The sequence below is a fragment of the Lissotriton vulgaris genome, unplaced genomic scaffold (genome assembly GCF_964263255.1).
Source record: "Lissotriton vulgaris unplaced genomic scaffold, aLisVul1.2 SCAFFOLD_301, whole genome shotgun sequence".
NCBI lineage: Eukaryota > Metazoa > Chordata > Amphibia > Caudata > Salamandridae > Lissotriton > Lissotriton vulgaris.
In genome coordinates, this window is record NW_028244321.1 from 847,947 (window position 1) to 864,424 (window position 16,478).

Below are 16,478 nucleotides of genomic sequence, written 5' to 3' on the forward strand. Positions count from 1 at the left end.
AATATAAAGCACTTACAAAGGAGCCTCAAATACTCAAAGATGGTAGACTTCTGTAATATGGGCCATATACTAAAAGCAGCACGAAAACAGAGTGCAATAGGGTCCAAAAAACTTGAGTGACCCATGAGAGTATGCATGCAAGCCTATGGTATTCCAAACTAGAGATATACGCATGCAATTTTTGTTTTTAGGAGAGAATGTGCCTGCTGAAAAAAACATTATTTTTTAAAAGTGCATTGCAGAATATCAGGAATTTGCTGTGGGACACCTTGGAAACTTGCATACAGATTATGTGCACACACCTTACCGTCAGTTGTTGTGGCCGAGTGGTTAAGGCGATGGACTAGAAATCCATTGGGGTCTCCCCACGCAGGTTCGAATCCTGCCGACAACGAGAATCTTTTTAACATTGGCTTCAATTTCAGAAGTTAACCTTTAGTATTTCTTCCATGTCAGTTTTATAAATAGGTGGCTTATTTTGGTGTCACTATTGCCATATCACATATTTAATATCGCTCCCCCTTTCATATCTTTGCTATAACTCTCGTGCTTCATTAGCGCTGGTGCAAACGCTTCAAATTATTATACCCTGGCTCTCTCGGTCATACCTGTGCATGCACTTGAAACTTACTTTACCAATAAAAGAAGCAAATAGAGAAATAAAATAAAAGTGCTAGCTGGATTAGGCAAACACACTTCATAAAACTGCATTTTCTTTTCTATTCTCCCCAGTGTTAAAAGCTTAACTGCTCCCTGTGTAATTTCTCTTAACCTGCTGTTCCTGGAAGAGAATTTCATCTACAAGCTCTTTCTGTGTTTTTTCCTAGTCTTTTCTTTCCCTTTTCTTAGATTTGTAACTGTTCCTTTACGTGCTCTATTTAGGCGCCATTAATCTCATTTGAGCTTCTTGTACCTGCTGCTGTTTTCTCCACACCTCATACTGTCTTTTCCCTCTTTCTCTCTTTCTCTGCGGTTGGTGGCTACTTTCCAAAGCGTCTGATGCCCCAATGTTCCTTCGTCTTGTTGTCAGACGTGAATTTGAAAAGCAACAAAATTAACAAGCCTTTACCACTCACACATGGCAGAAGTTTATACTTTAATTCAATGAGCTAAGAAAAGTGTGTTGTGGGGCCCCTACGAGCCATGGTGCTTGCTTCATCATAATTAGGCATGCAGTCATTAGCCACAGCTCTGATTATGGGTCACTGAGGTCAGTTTTAATAATTCCTCAAAAACCTAACCATGCAGTCCCCCCTAACTGTGTAGTTATCTTGCTTTACTGCTGTTTTTGTGATTAGCTGGGAGGAGCTCACGGCAGCATCCTCCCAATAAAAGTGTAGATGGACCGTTCCTTAACTCTTTCTTGCTTCACATACAGATGGCTTGAGGAGGTACAGGGGAGATGCAGGTCTAATAAACAGAATAGAATATCTGCGCCAGGTGTGTTTCTCTGCATTGGTGTCCCATCACAGGCCCACCAGTGTATGTGTGATCTTTGACTCCTGCCAGTTCACAAGCAGGCGGCCAGGAAACGGTTTCAGCCTATCAACCACTGAGGAGATAAAGCCTCTGTATAAGGAATGAGGAAGCAATGAACACATTCACCCTATCACAGGAGTAGCCCTGAGTGTTCCGAATTATAATTTCTTCATGTCACTGTAAGTTATTGAGCCCAAGTAGCTCGCCTTGATCGTATAGTGGTTAGTACTCTGCATTGTGGCCGCAGCAACCTCGGTTCGAATCCGAGTCACGGCATTGTGGTTGGCAATGTCACGGCAGTTGGGTATTTCCTTTACAGAATTCCCAAATGTACCAGTTGTTTTTGTAAAATGTCTATTAGAAACAGATTCTTTTCAATATTTAAACGATCTAATGAGAAATTATTTAAACACACATGATTATAAGATGTAGGTATACTGTTCTTACTGACATAAATTATCGTTCTTGAACATATTTGCGGTAAGGGGAGCGGAGCTCTCCCCCAGGCCAATCAGAATGCAGATGAATGCAGTTGCAGTTGAGTGACCTGTGTTGTGGCTGTCTACAGGGAATGCACATATGTAGCTGTCTCGCAGCCCAATCCAGACGTCAATCGAAGACAGGTTTCAATGCAAATAGAGCAGTAAGTGCAGAGAAATGCTCACTCTCTAAAAATGGCATTTATACAATAGTAAGATTAAATCCAACCTCACCAGTAGATAGGATTTATCAATAAATAAATAAAGCTTCTCCTCTCTGATATGGAATTACCCCCCAAAAAGTATAAGGGAATACCCAATGCTAACCTATGAGAGGGGCAGACCTCACAGTAGTGAAAAATGTAATGGACTGTTTGATACTACTAGGACATACAAACTACCACAGTACATGTCTTACCTTTTACTTACATAGCATGATGCCCCTAGGACTACCTAGGGCCTACCTTAGGGGTTACTGATATGTAATAAAATTGATGTTTAAGGCTTGGCAAGTAGTTTTAAATGCCAAGTCGAAGTGGCAGTACACTGCAGCACAGGCACTGCAGTAGCAGGCTTGAGACAGGTTTGAAATGCTATTTATTTGGGCGGCACAATCAGTCCCTGGGTATATGGTATACCACTTTACAAGGGGCTTTCAAGTAAATTAAATCTGTCAGTCAGGTATACTCCAATTATACACATGATTAGGGAAGAAGCACGTGCACTTCAGCACTGATTAGTAGCGATAAAGTGATCAGAGTCCTAAGGCCAACAAAAAGATACAGCAAAATGCGGAGGTGAAAAGCAATAAGGTGGGGTTGGGACCACCTTAAGAATGCAAGGTCTAACAAAAACGAACTAAGGATAACATGAGTAAAACATCAGGTTTCTCTACAGCATTTGGTGAGACAAGTGGGCCTTCTTTTATCTTCCATAAATGCAATCCTTCCTGGACCCCTTTATTATATAGCTCTTCCAGGAAAAAATATAAAGCACTTACAAAGGAGCCTCAAATACTCAAAGATGGTAGACTTCTGTAATATGGGCCATATACTAAAAGCAGCACGAAAACAGAGTGCAATAGGGTCCAAAAAACTTGAGTGACCCATGAGAGTATGCATGCAAGCCTATGGTATTCCAAACTAGAGATATACGCATGCAATTTTTGTTTTTACGAGAGAATGTGCCTGCTGAAAAAAACATTATTTTTTAAAAGTGCATTGCAGAATATCAGGAATTTGCTGTGGGACACCTTGAAAACTTGCATACAGATTATGTGCATACACCTTACAGTCAGTTGTTGTGGCCGAGGGGTTAAGGCGATGGACTAGAAATCCATTGGGGTCTCCCCGCGCAGGTTCGAATCCTGCCGACAACGAGAATCTTTTTAACATCGGCTACAATTTCAGAAGTTAACCTTTAGTATTTCTTCCATGTCAGTTTTATAAATAGGTGGCTTATTTTGGTGTCACTATTGCCATATCACATATTTATTATCGCTCCCCCTTTCATATCTTTGCTATAACTCTCGTCCTTCATTAGCGCTGGTGCAAACGCTTCAAATTATTATACCCTGGCTCTCTCGGTCATACCTGTGCATGCACTTGAAACTTACTTTACCAATAAAAGAAGCAAATAGAGAAATAAAATAAAAGTGATAGCTGGATTAGGCAAACACACTTCATAAAACTGCATTTTCTTTTCTATTCTCCCCCGTGTTACAAGCTTAACTGCTCCCTGTGTAATTTCTCTTAACCTGCTGTTCCTGGAAAAGAATTTCATCTACAAGCTCTTTCTGTGTTTTTTCCTAGTCTTTTCTTTCCCTTTTCTTAGATTTGTAACTGTTCCTGTACGTGCTCTACTTAGGCGCCATTAATCTCATTTGAGCTCCGTGTACCTGCTGCTGTTTTCTCCACACCTCATACTGCCTTTTCCCTCTTTCTCTCTTTCTCTGCGGTTGGTGGCTACTTTCCAAAGCGTCTGATGCCCCAATGTTCCTTCGTCTTGTTGTCAGACGTGAATTTGAAAAGCAACAAAATTAACAAGCCTTTACCACTCACACATGGCAGAAGTTTATACTTTAATTTAATGAGCTAAGAAAAGTGTGTTGTGGGGCCCCTACGAGCCATGGTGCTTGCTTCATCATAATTAGGCATGCAGTCATTAGCCACAGCTCTGATTATGGGTCACTGAGGTCAGTTTCAATAATTCCTCAAAAACCTAACCATGCAGTCCCCCCTAACTGTGTAATTATCTTTCTTTACTGCTGTTTGTGTGATTAGCTGGGAGGAGCTCACGGCAGCATCCTCCCAATAAAAGTGTAGATGGACCGTTCCTTAACTCCTTCTTGCTTCACATACAGATGGCTTGAGGAGGTACAGGGGAGATGCAGGTCTAATAAACAGAATAGAATATCTGCGCCAGGTGTGTTTCTCTGCATTGGTGTCCCATCACAGGCCCACCAGTGTATGTGTGATCTTTGACTCCTGCCAGTTCACAAGCAGGCGGCCAGGAAACGGTTTCAGCCTATCAACCACTGAGGAGATAAAGCCTTTGTATAAGGAATGAGGAAGCAAAGAACACATTCAGCCTATCACAGGAGTAGCCCTGAATGTTCCGAATTATAATTTCTTCATGTCACTGTACGTTATTGAGCCCAAGTAGCTCGCCGTGATCGTATAGTGGTTAGTACTCTGCGTTGTGGCTGCAGCAGGCTCGGTTCGAATCCGAGTCACAGCATTGTGGTTGGCAATGTCACGGCAGTTGGGTTTTTCCTTTACAGAATTCCCAAATGTACCAGTTGTTTTTGTAAAATGTCTATTAAAACAGATCCTTTTCAATATTTAAACGATCTAACGACAAATTATTTAAACACACATGATTATAAGATGTAGGTATACTGTACTTACTGACATAAATTATCGTTCTTGAACATATTTGCGGAAAGGGGAGCGGAGCTCTCCCCCAGGCCAATCAGAATGCAGATGAATGCAGTTGCAGTTGAGTGACCTGTGTTGTGGCTGTCTACAGGGAATGAACATATGTAGCTGTCTCGCAGCCCAATCCAGACGTCAATCGAAGACAGGTTTCAATGCAAATAGAGCAGTAAGTGCAGAGAAATGCTCACTCTCTGAAAATGGCATTTATACAATAGTGAGATTAAATCCAACCTCACCAGTAGATAGGATTTATCAATAAACAAATAAAGCTTCTCCTCTCTGATATGGAATTACCCCCCAAAAAGTATAAGGGAATACCCAATGCTAACCTATGAGAGGGGCAGACCTCACAGTAGTGAAAAATGTAATAGACTGTTTGATACTACTAGGACATACAAACTACCACAGTACATGTCTTACCTTTTACTTACATAGCATGATGCCCCTAGGACTACCTAGGGCCTACCTTAGGGGTTACTGATATGTAATAAAATTGGAGTTTAAGGCTTGGCAAGTAGTTTTAAATGCCAAGTCGAAGTGGCAGTACACTGCAGCACAGGCACTGCAGTAGCAGGCTTGAGACAGGTTTGAAATGCTATTTCTTTGGACGGCACAATCAGTCCCTGGGTATATGGTATACCACTTTACAAGGGGCTTTCAAGTAAATTAAATCTGTCAGTCAGGTATACTCCAATTATACACCTGATTAGGGAAGAAGCACGTGCACTTCAGCACTGATTAGTAGCGATAAAGTGATCAGAGTCCTAAGGCCAACAAAAAGATACAGCAAAATGCGGAGGTGAAAAGCAATAAGGTGGGGTTGGGACCACCTTAAGAATGCAAGGTCTAACAAAAACGAACTAAGGATAACATGAGTAAAACATCAGGTTTCTCTACAGCATTTGGTGAGACAAGTGGGCCTTCTTTTATCTTCCATAAATGCAATCCTTCCTGGACCCCTTTATTATATAGCTCCTCCAGGAAAAAATATAAAGCACTTACAAAGGAGCCTCAAATACTCAAAGATGGTAGACTTTTGTAATATGGGCCATATACTAAAAGCAGCACGAAAACAGAGTGCAATAGGGTCCAAAAAACTTGAGTGACCCATGAGAGTATGCATGCAAGCCTATGGTATTCCAAACTAGAGATATACACATGCAATTTTTGTTTTTACGAGAGAATGTGCCTGCTGAAAAAAACATTATTTTTTAAAAGTGCATTGCAGAATATCAGGAATTTGCTGTGGGACACCTTGAAAACTTGCATACAGATTATGTGCACACACCTTACAGTCAGTTGTTGTGGCCGAGTGGTTAAGGCGATGGACTAGAAATCCATTGGGGTCTCCCCGCGCAGGTTCGAATCCTGCCGACAACGAGAATCTTTTTAACATCGGCTACAATTTCAGAAGTTAACCTTTAGTATTTCTTCCATGTCAGTTTTATAAATAGGTGGCTTATTTTGGTGTCACTATTGCCATATCACATATTTATTATCGCTCCCCCTTTCATATCTTTGCTATAACTCTCGTCCTTCATTAGCGCTGGTGCAAACGCTTCAAATTATTATACCCTGGCTCTCTCGGTCATACCTGTGCATGCACTTGAAACTTACTTTACCAATAAAAGAAGCAAATAGAGAAATAAAATAAAAGTGCTAGCTGGATTAGGCAAACACACTTCATAAAACTGCATTTTCTTTTCTATTCTCCCCCGTGTTACAAGCTTAACTGCTCCCTGTGTAATTTCTCCTAACCTGCTGTTCCTGGAAGAGAATTTCATCTACAAGCTCTTTCTGTGTTTTTTCCTAGTCTTTTCTTTCCCTTTTCTTAGATTTGTAACTGTTCCTTTACGTGCTCTACTTAGGCGCCATTAATCTCATTTGAGCTCCGTGTACCTGCTGCTGTTTTCTCCACACCTCATACTGTCTTTTCCCTCTTTCTCTCTTTCTCTGCGGTTGGTGGCTACTTTCCAAAGCGTCTGATGCCCCAATGTTCCTTCGTCTTGTTGTCAGACGTGAATTTGAAAAGCAACAAAATTAACAAGCCTTTACCACTCACACATGGCAGAAGTTTATACTTTAATTTAATGAGCTAAGAAAAGTGTGTTGTGGGGCCCCTACGAGCCATGGTGCTTGCTTCATCATAATTAGGCATGCAGTCATTAGCCACAGCTTTGATTATGGGTCACTGAGGTCAGTTTCAATAATTCCTCAAAAACCTAACCATGCAGTCCCCCCTAACTGTGTAGTTATCTTGCTTTACTGCTGTTTGTGTGATTAGCTGGGAGGAGCTCACGGCAGCATCCTCCCAATAAAAGTGTAGATGGACCGTTCCTTAACTCCTTCTTGCTTCACATACAGATGGCTTGAGGAGGTACAGGGGAGATGCAGGTCTAATAAACAGAATAGAATATCTGCGCCAGGTGTGTTTCTCTGCATTGGTGTCTCATCACAGGCCCACCAGTGTATGTGTGATCTTTGACTCCTGCCAGTTCACAAGCAGGCGGCCAGGAAACGGTTTCAGCCTATCAACCACTGAGGAGATAAAGCCTTTGTATAAGGAATGAGGAAGCAATGAACACATTCAGCCTATCACAGGAGTAGCCCTGAATGTTCCGAATTATAATTTCTTCATGTCACTGTACGTTATTGAGCCCAAGTAGCTCGCCGTGATCGTATAGAGGTTAGTACTCTGCGTTGTGGCTGCAGCAGGCTCGGTTCGAATCCGAGTCACGGCATTGTGGTTGGCAATGTCACGGCAGTTGGGTTTTTCCTTTACAGAATTCCCAAATGTACCAGTTGTTTTTGTAAAATGTCTATTAAAACAGATCCTTTTCAATATTTAAACGATCTAACGACAAATTATTTAAACACACATGATTATAAGATGTAGGTATACTGTACTTACTGACATAAATTATCGTTCTTGAACATATTTGCGGTAAGGGGAGCGGAGCTCTCCCCCAGGCCAATCAGAATGCAGATGAATGCAGTTGCAGTTGAGTGACCTGTGTTGTGGCTGTCTACAGGGAATGAACATATGTAGCTGTCTCGCAGCCCAATCCAGACGTCAATCGAAGACAGGTTTCAATGCAAATAGAGCAGTAAGTGCAGAGAAATGCTCACTCTCTGAAAATGGCATTTATACAATAGTGAGATTAAATCCAACCTCACCAGTAGATAGGATTTATCAATAAATAAATAAAGCTTCTCCTCTCTGATATGGAATTACCCCCCAAAAAGTACAAGGGAATACCCAATGCTAACCTATGAGAGGGGCAGACCTCACAGTAGTGAAAAATGTAATAGACTGTTTGATACTACTAGGACATACAAACTACCACAGTACATGTCTTACCTTTTACTTACATAGCATGATGCCCCTAGGACTACCTAGGGCCTACCTTAGGGGTTACTGATATGTAATAAAATTGGAGTTTAAGGCTTGGCAAGTAGTTTTAAATGCCAAGTCGAAGTGGCAGTACACTGCAGCACAGGCACTGCAGTAGCAGGCTTGAGACAGGTTTGAAATGCTATTTCTTTGGGCGGCACAATCAGTCCCTGGGTATATGGTATACCACTTTACAAGGGGCTTTCAAGTAAATTAAATCTGTCAGTCAGGTATACTCCAATTATACACCTGATTAGGGAAGAAGCACGTGCACTTCAGCACTGATTAGTAGCGATAAAGTGATCAGAGTCCTAAGGCCAACAAAAAGATACAGCAAAATGCGGAGGTGAAAAGCAATACGGTGGGGTTGGGACCACCTTAAGAATGCAAGGTCTAACAAAAACGAACTAAGGATAACATGAGTAAAACATCAGGTTTCTCTACAGCATTTGGTGAGACAAGTGGGCCTTCTTTTATCTTCCATAAATGCAATCCTTCCTGGACCCCTTTATTATATAGCTCTTCCAGGAAAAAATAGAAAGCACTTACAAAGGAGCCTCAAATACTCAAAGATGGTAGACTTCTGTAATATGGGCCATATACTAAAAGCAGCACAAAAACAGAGTGCAATAGGGTCCAAAAAACTTGAGTGACCCATGAGAGTATGCATGCAAGCCTATGGTATTCCAAACTAGAGATATACGCATGCAATTTTTGTTTTTACGAGAGAATGTGCCTGCTGAAAAAAACATTATTTTTTAAAAGTGCATTGCAGAATATCAGGAATTTGCTGTGGGACACCTTGAAAACTTGCATACAGATTATGTGCACACACCTTGCAGTCAGTTGTTGTGGCCGAGTGGTTAAGGCGATGGACTAGAAATCCATTGGGGTCTCCCCGCGCAGGTTCGAATCTGCCGACAACGAGAATCTTTTTAACATCGGCTACAATTTCAGAAGTTAACCTTTAGTATTTCTTCCATGTCAGTTTTATAAATAGGTGGCTTATTTTGGTGTCACTATTGCCATATCACATATTTATTATCGCTCCCCCTTTCATATCTTTGCTATAACTCTCGTCCTTCATTAGAGCTGGTGCAAACGCTTCAAATTATTATACCCTGGCTCTCTCGGTCATACCTGTGCATGCACTTGAAACTTACTTTACCAATAAAAGAAGCAAATAGAGAAATAAAATAAAAGTGCTAGCTGGATTAGGCAAACACACTTCATAAAACTGCATTTTCTTTTCTATTCTCCCCCGTGTTACAAGCTTAACTGCTCCCTGTGTAATTTCTCCTAACCTGCTGTTCCTGAAAGAGAATTTCATCTACAAGCTCTTTCTGTGTTTTTTCCTAGTCTTTTCTTTCCCTTTTCTTAGATTTGTAACTGTTCCTTTACGTGCTCTACTGAGGCGCCATTAATCTCATTTGAGCTCCTTGTACCTGCTGCTGTTTTCTCCACACCTCATACTGTCTTTTCCCTCTTTCTCTCTTTCTCTGCGGTTGGTGGCTACTTTCCAAAGCGTCTGATATCCCAATGTTCCTTCGTCTTGTTGTCAGAAGTGAATTTGAAAAGCAACAAAATTAACAAGCCTTTACCACTCACACATGGCAGAAGTTTATACTTTAATTCAATGAGCTAAGAAAAGTGTGTTGTGGGGCCCCTACGAGCCATGGTGCTTGCTTCATCATAATTAGGCATGCAGTCATTAGCCACAGCTCTGATTATGGGTCACTGAGGTCAGTTTCAATAATTCCTCAAAAACCTAACCATGCAGTCCCCCCTAACTGTGTAGTTATCTTGCTTTACTGCTGTTTGTGTGATTAGCTGGGAGGAGCTCACGGCAGCATCCTCCCAATAAAAGTGTAGATGGACCGTTCCTTAACTCTTTCTTGCTTCACATACAGATGGCTTGAGGAGGTACAGGGGAGATGCAGGTCTAATAAACAGAATAGAATATCTGCGCCAGGTTTGTTTCTCTGCATTGGTGTCCCATCACAGGCCCACCAGTGTATGTGTGATCTTTGACTCCTGCCAGTTCACAAGCAGGCGGCCAGGAAACGGTTTCAGCCTATCAACCACTGAGGAGATAAAGCCTTTGTATAAGGAATGAGGAAGCAATGAACACATTCAGCCTATCACAGGAGTAGCCCTGAGTGTTCCGAATTATAATTTCTTCATGTCACTGTACGTTATTGAGCCCAAGTAGCTCGCCGTGATCGTATAGTGGTTAGTACTCTGCGTTGTGGCCGCAGCAACCTCGGTTCGAATCCGAGTCACGGCATTGTGGTTGGCAATGTCACGGCAGTTGGGTTTTTCCTTTACAGAATTCCCAAATGTACCAGTTGTTTTTGTAAAATGTCTATTAAAAACAGATCCTTTTCAATATTTAAACGATCTAACGACAAATTATTTAAACACACATGATTATAAGATGTAGGTATACTGTACTTACTGACATAAATTATCGTTCTTGAACATATTTGCGGTAAGGGGAGCGGAGCTCTCCCCCAGGCCAATCAGAATGCAGATGAATGCAGTTGCAGTTGAGTGACCTGTGTTGTGGCTGTCTACAGGGAATGCACATATGTAGCTGTCCCGCAGCCCAATCCAGACGTCAATCGAAGACAGGTTTCAATGCAAATAGAGCAGTAAGTGCAGAGAAATGCTCACTCTCTGAAAATGGCATTCATACAATAGTAAGATTAAATCCAACCTCACCAGTAGATAGGATTTATCAATAAATAAATAAAGCTTCTCCTCCCTGATATGGAATTACCCCCCAAAAAGTATAAGGGAATACCCAATGCTAACCTATGAGAGGGGCAGACCTCACAGTAGTGAAAAATGTAATAGACTGTTTGATACTACTAGGACATACAAACTACCACAGTACATGTCTTACCTTTTACTTGCATATCATGATGCCCCTAGGACTTCTTAGGGCCTACCTTAGGGGTTACTGATATGTAATAAAATTGGAGTTTAAGGCTTGGCAAGTAGTTTTAAATGTCAAGTCGTAGTGGCAGTACACTGCAGCACAGGCACTGCAGTAGCAGGCTTGAGACAGGTTTGAAATGCTATTTCTTTGGGCGGCACAATCAGTCCCTGGGTATATGGTATACCACTTTACAAGGGGCTTTCAAGTAAATTAAATCTGTCAGGCAGGTATACTCCAATTATACACATGATTAGGGAAGAAGCACGTGCACTTCAGCACTGATTAGTAGCGATAAAGTGATCAGAGTCCTAAGGCCAACAAAAAGATACAGCAAAATGCAGAGGTGAAAAGCAATAAGGTGGGGTTGGGACCACCTTAAGAATGCAAGGTCTAACAAAAACGAACTAAGGATAACATGAGTAAAACATCAGGTTTCTCTACAGCATTTGGTGAGACAAGTGGGCCTTCTTTTATCTTCCATAAATGCCATCCTTCCTGGACCCCTTTATTATTTAGCTCTTCCAGGAATAAATATAAAGCACTTACAAAGGAGCCTTAAATACTCAAAGATGGTAGACTTCTGTAATATGGGCCATGTACTAAAAGCAGCACGAAAACAGAGTGCAATAGGGTCCAAAAAACTTGAGTGACCCATGAGAGTATGCATGCAAGCCTATGGTATTCCAAACTAGAGATAGACGCATGCAATTTTTGTTTTTAGGAGAGAATGTGCCTGCTGAAAAAAACATTATTTTTTAAAAGTGCATTGCAGAATATCAGGAATTTGCTGTGGGACACCTTGAAAACTTGCATACAGATTATGTGCACACACCTTGCAGTCAGTTGTTGTGGCCGAGTGGTTAAGGCGATGGACTAGAAATCCATTGGGGTCTGCCCGCGCAGGTTCGAATCCTGCCGACAACGAGAATCTTTTTAACATCGGCTACAATTTCAGAAGTTAACCTTTAGTATTTCTTCCATGTCAGTTTTATAAATAGGTGGCTTATTTTGGTGTCACTATTGCCATATCACATATTTATTATCGCTCCCCCTTTCATATCTTTGCTATAACTCTCGTCCTTCATTAGCGCTGGTGCAAACGCTTCAAATTATTATACCCTGGCTCTCTCGGTCATACCTGTGCATGCACTTGAAACTTACTTTACCAATAAAAGAAGCAAATAGAGAAATAAAATAAAAGTGCTAGCTGGATTAGGAAAACACACTTCATAAAACTGCATTTTCTTTTCTATTCTCCCCCGTGTTACAAGCTTAACTGCTCCCTGTGTAATTTCTCCTAACCTGCTGTTCCTGGAAGAGAATTTCATCTACAAGCTCTTTCTGTGTTTTTTCCTAGTCTTTTCTTTCCCTTTTCTTAGATTTGTAACTGTTCCTGTACGTGCTCTACTTAGGCGCCATTAATCTCATTTGAGCTCCGTGTACCTGCTGCTGTTTTCTCCACACCTCATACTGCCTTTTCCCTCTTTCTCTCTTTCTCTGCGGTTGGTGGCTACTTTCCAAAGCGTCTGATGCCCCAATGTTCCTTCGTCTTGTTGTCAGACGTGAATTTGAAAAGCAACAAAATTAACAAGCCTTTACCACTCACACATGGCAGAAGTTTATACTTTAATTTAATGAGCTAAGAAAAGTGTGTTGTGGGGCCCCTACGAGCCATGGTGCTTGCTTCATCATAATTAGGCATGCAGTCATTAGCCACAGCTCTGATTATGGGTCACTGAGGTCAGTTTCAATAATTCCTCAAAAACCTAACCATGCAGTCCCCCCTAACTGTGTAGTTATCTTTCTTTACTGCTGTTTGTGTGATTAGCTGGGAGGAGCTCACGGCAGCATCCTCCCAATAAAAGTGTAGATGGACCGTTCCTTAACTCCTTCTTGCTTCACATACAGATGGCTTGAGGAGGTACAGGGGAGATGCAGGTCTAATAAACAGAATAGAATATCTGCGCCAGGTGTGTTTCTCTGCATTGGTGTCCCATCACAGGCCCACCAGTGTATGTGTGATCTTTGACTCCTGCCAGTTCACAAGCAGGCGGCCAGGAAACGGTTTCAGCCTATCAACCACTGAGGAGATAAAGCCTTTGTATAAGGAATGAGGAAGCAAAGAACACATTCAGCCTATCACAGGAGTAGCCCTGAATGTTCCGAATTATAATTTCTTCATGTCACTGTATGTTATTGAGCCCAAGTAGCTCGCCGTGATCGTATAGTGGTTAGTACTCTGCGTTGTGGCTGCAGCAGGCTCGGTTCGAATCCGAGTCACGGCATTGTGGTTGGCAATGTCACGGCAGTTGGGTTTTTCCTTTACAGAATTCCCAAATGTACCAGTTGTTTTTGTAAAATGTCTATTAAAACAGATCCTTTTCAATATTTAAACGATCTAACGACAAATTATTTAAACACACATGATTATAAGATGTAGGTATACTGTACTTACTGACATAAATTATCGTTCTTGAACATATTTGCGGAAAGGGGAGCGGAGCTCTCCCCCAGGCCAATCAGAATGCAGATGAATGCAGTTGCAGTTGAGTGACCTGTGTTGTGGCTGTCTACAGGGAATGAACATATGTACTGCCTCGCAGCCCAATCCAGACGTCAATCGAAGACAGGTTTCAATGCAAATAGAGCAGTAAGTGCAGAGAAATGCTCACTCTCTGAAAATGGCATTTATACAATAGTAAGATTAATTCCAACCTCACCAGTAGATAGGATTTATTAATAAATAAATAAATAAAGCTTCTCCTCTCTGACATGGAATTACCCCCCAAAAAGTATAAGGGAATACCCAATGCTAACCTATGAGAGGGGCAGACCTCACAGTAGTGAAAAATGTAATAGACTGTTTGATACTACTAGGACATACAAACTACCACAGTACATGTCTTACCTTTTACTTACATAGCATGATGCCCCTAGGACTTCTTAGGGCCTACCTTAGGGGTTACTGATATGTAATAAAATTGGAGTTTAAGGCTTGGCAAGTAGTTTTAAATGCCAAGTCGAAGTGGCAGTACACTGCAGCACAGGCACTGCAGTAGCAGGCTTGAGACAGGTTTGAAATGCTATTTCTTTGGGCGGCACAATCAGTCCCTGGGTATATGGTATACCACTTTACAAGGGGCTTTCAAGTAAATTAAATCTGTCAGTCAGGTATACTCCAATTATACACATGATTAGGGAAGAAGCACGTGCACTTCAGCACTGATTAGTAGCGATAAAGTGATCAGAGTCCTAAGGCCAACAAAAAGATACAGCAAAATGCGGAGGTGAAAAGCAATAAGGTGGGGTTGGGACCACCTTAAGAATGCAAGGTATAACAAAAACGAACTAAGGATAACATGAGTAAAACATCAGGTTTCTCTACAGCATTTGGTGAGACAAGTGGGCCTTCTTTTATCTTCCATAAATGCAATCCTTCCTGGACCCCTTTATTATATAGCTCTTCCAGGAAAAAATATAAAGCACTTACAAAGGAGCCTCAAATACTCAAAGATGGTAGACTTCTGTAATATGGGCCATATACTAAAAGCAGCACGAAAACAGAGTGCAATAGGGTCCAAAAACTTGAGTGACCCATGAGAGTATGCATGCAAGCCTATGGTATTCCAAACTAGAGATATACGCATGCAATTTTTGTTTTTACGAGAGAATGTGCCTGCTGAAAAAAACATTATTTTTTAAAAGTGCATTGCAGAATATCAGGAATTTGCTGTGGGACACCTTGAAAACTTGCATAGAGATTATGTGCACACACCTTACAGTCAGTTGTTGTGGCCGAGTGGTTAAGGCGATGGACTAGAAATCCATTGGGGTCTCCCCGCGCAGGTTCGAATCCTGCAGACAACGCGAATCTTTTTAACATCGGCTACAATTTCAGAAGTTAACCTTTAGTATTTCTTCCATGTCAGTTTTATAAATAGGTGGCTTATTTTGGTGTCACTATTGCCATATCACATATTTATTATCGCTCCCCCTTTCATATCTTTGCTATAACTCTCGTCCTTCATTAGCGCTGGTGCAAACGCTTCAAATTATTATACCCTGGCTCTCTCGGTCATACCTGTGCATGCACTTGAAACTTACTTTACCAATAAAAGAAGCAAATAGAGAAATAAAATAAAAGTGCTAGCTGGATTAGGCAAACACACTTCATAAAACTGCATTTTCTTTTCTATTCTCCCCCGTGTTACAAGCTTAACTGCTCCCTGTGTAATTTCTCCTAACCTGCTGTTCCTGGAAGAGAATTTCATCTACAAGCTCTTTCTGTGTTTTTTCCTAGTCTTTTCTTTCCCTTTTCTTAGATTTGTAACTGTTCCTTTACGTGCTCTACTTAGGCGCCATTAATCTCATTTGAGCTCCGTGTACCTGCTGCTGTTTTCTCCACACCTCATACTGTATTTTCCCTCTTTCTCTCTTTCTCTGCGGTTGGTGGCTACTTTCCAAAGCGTCTGATGCCCCAATGTTCCTTCGTCTTGTTGTCAGACGTGAATTTGAAAAGCAACAAAATTAACAAGCCTTTACCACTCACACATGGCAGAAGTTTATACTTTAATTTAATGAGCTAAGAAAAGTGTGTTGTGGGGCCCCTACGAGCCATGGTGCTTGCTTCATCATAATTAGGCATGCAGTCATTAGCCACAGCTCTGATTATGGGTCACTGAGGTCAGTTTCAATAATTCCTCAAAAACCTAACCATGCAGTCCCCCCTAACTGTGTAGTTATCTTGCTTTACTGCTGTTTGTGTGATTAGCTGGGAGGAGCTCACGGCAGCATCCTCCCAATAAAAGTGTAGATGGACCGTTCCTTAACTCCTTCTTGCTTCACATACAGATGGCTTGAGGAGGTACAGGGGAGATGCAGGTCTAATAAACAGAATAGAATATCTGCGCCAGGTGTGTTTCTCTGCATTGGTGTCCCATCACAGGCCCACCAGTGTATGTGTGATCTTTGACTCCTGCCAGTTCACAAGCAGGCGGCCAGGAAACGGTTTCAGCCTATCAACCACTGAGGAGATAAAGCCTTTGTATAAGGAATGAGGAAGCAATGAACACATTCAGCCTATCACAGGAGTAGCCCTGAATGTTCCGAATTATAATTTCTTCATGTCACTGTACGTTATTGAGCCCAAGTAGCTCGCCGTGATCGTATAGAGGTTAGTACTCTGCGTTGTGGCTGCAGCAGGCTCGGTTCGAATCCGAGTCACGGCATTGTGGTTGGCAATG

The 16,478-nt window shown here is 41.6% G+C and overlaps 6 non-coding genes across 6 annotated transcripts; all 6 read left to right on the forward strand.

The window, feature by feature from the left end:
• Nucleotides 1-312: 312 nt before the first annotated feature.
• TRNAS-AGA (transfer RNA serine (anticodon AGA)) lies at nt 313-394 on the forward strand. The gene has a single exon. It is a non-coding gene; the product is annotated as a tRNA-Ser (tRNA).
• A 2,860-nt stretch (nt 395-3,254) lies between these two features.
• Nucleotides 3,255-3,336, forward strand: TRNAS-AGA (transfer RNA serine (anticodon AGA)). Its single transcript has one exon. It is a non-coding gene; the product is annotated as a tRNA-Ser (tRNA).
• A 2,859-nt stretch (nt 3,337-6,195) lies between these two features.
• Nucleotides 6,196-6,277, forward strand: TRNAS-AGA (transfer RNA serine (anticodon AGA)). The gene has a single exon. It is a non-coding gene; the product is annotated as a tRNA-Ser (tRNA).
• Nucleotides 6,278-10,506: 4,229 nt separating this feature from the next.
• On the forward strand, nt 10,507-10,578 carry TRNAH-GUG (transfer RNA histidin (anticodon GUG)). The gene has a single exon. It is a non-coding gene; the product is annotated as a tRNA-His (tRNA).
• Nucleotides 10,579-12,077: 1,499 nt separating this feature from the next.
• TRNAS-AGA (transfer RNA serine (anticodon AGA)) lies at nt 12,078-12,159 on the forward strand. The gene has a single exon. It is a non-coding gene; the product is annotated as a tRNA-Ser (tRNA).
• Nucleotides 12,160-15,020: 2,861 nt separating this feature from the next.
• On the forward strand, nt 15,021-15,102 carry TRNAS-AGA (transfer RNA serine (anticodon AGA)). The gene has a single exon. It is a non-coding gene; the product is annotated as a tRNA-Ser (tRNA).
• The last annotated feature ends 1,376 nt before the right edge of the window (nt 15,103-16,478 follow it).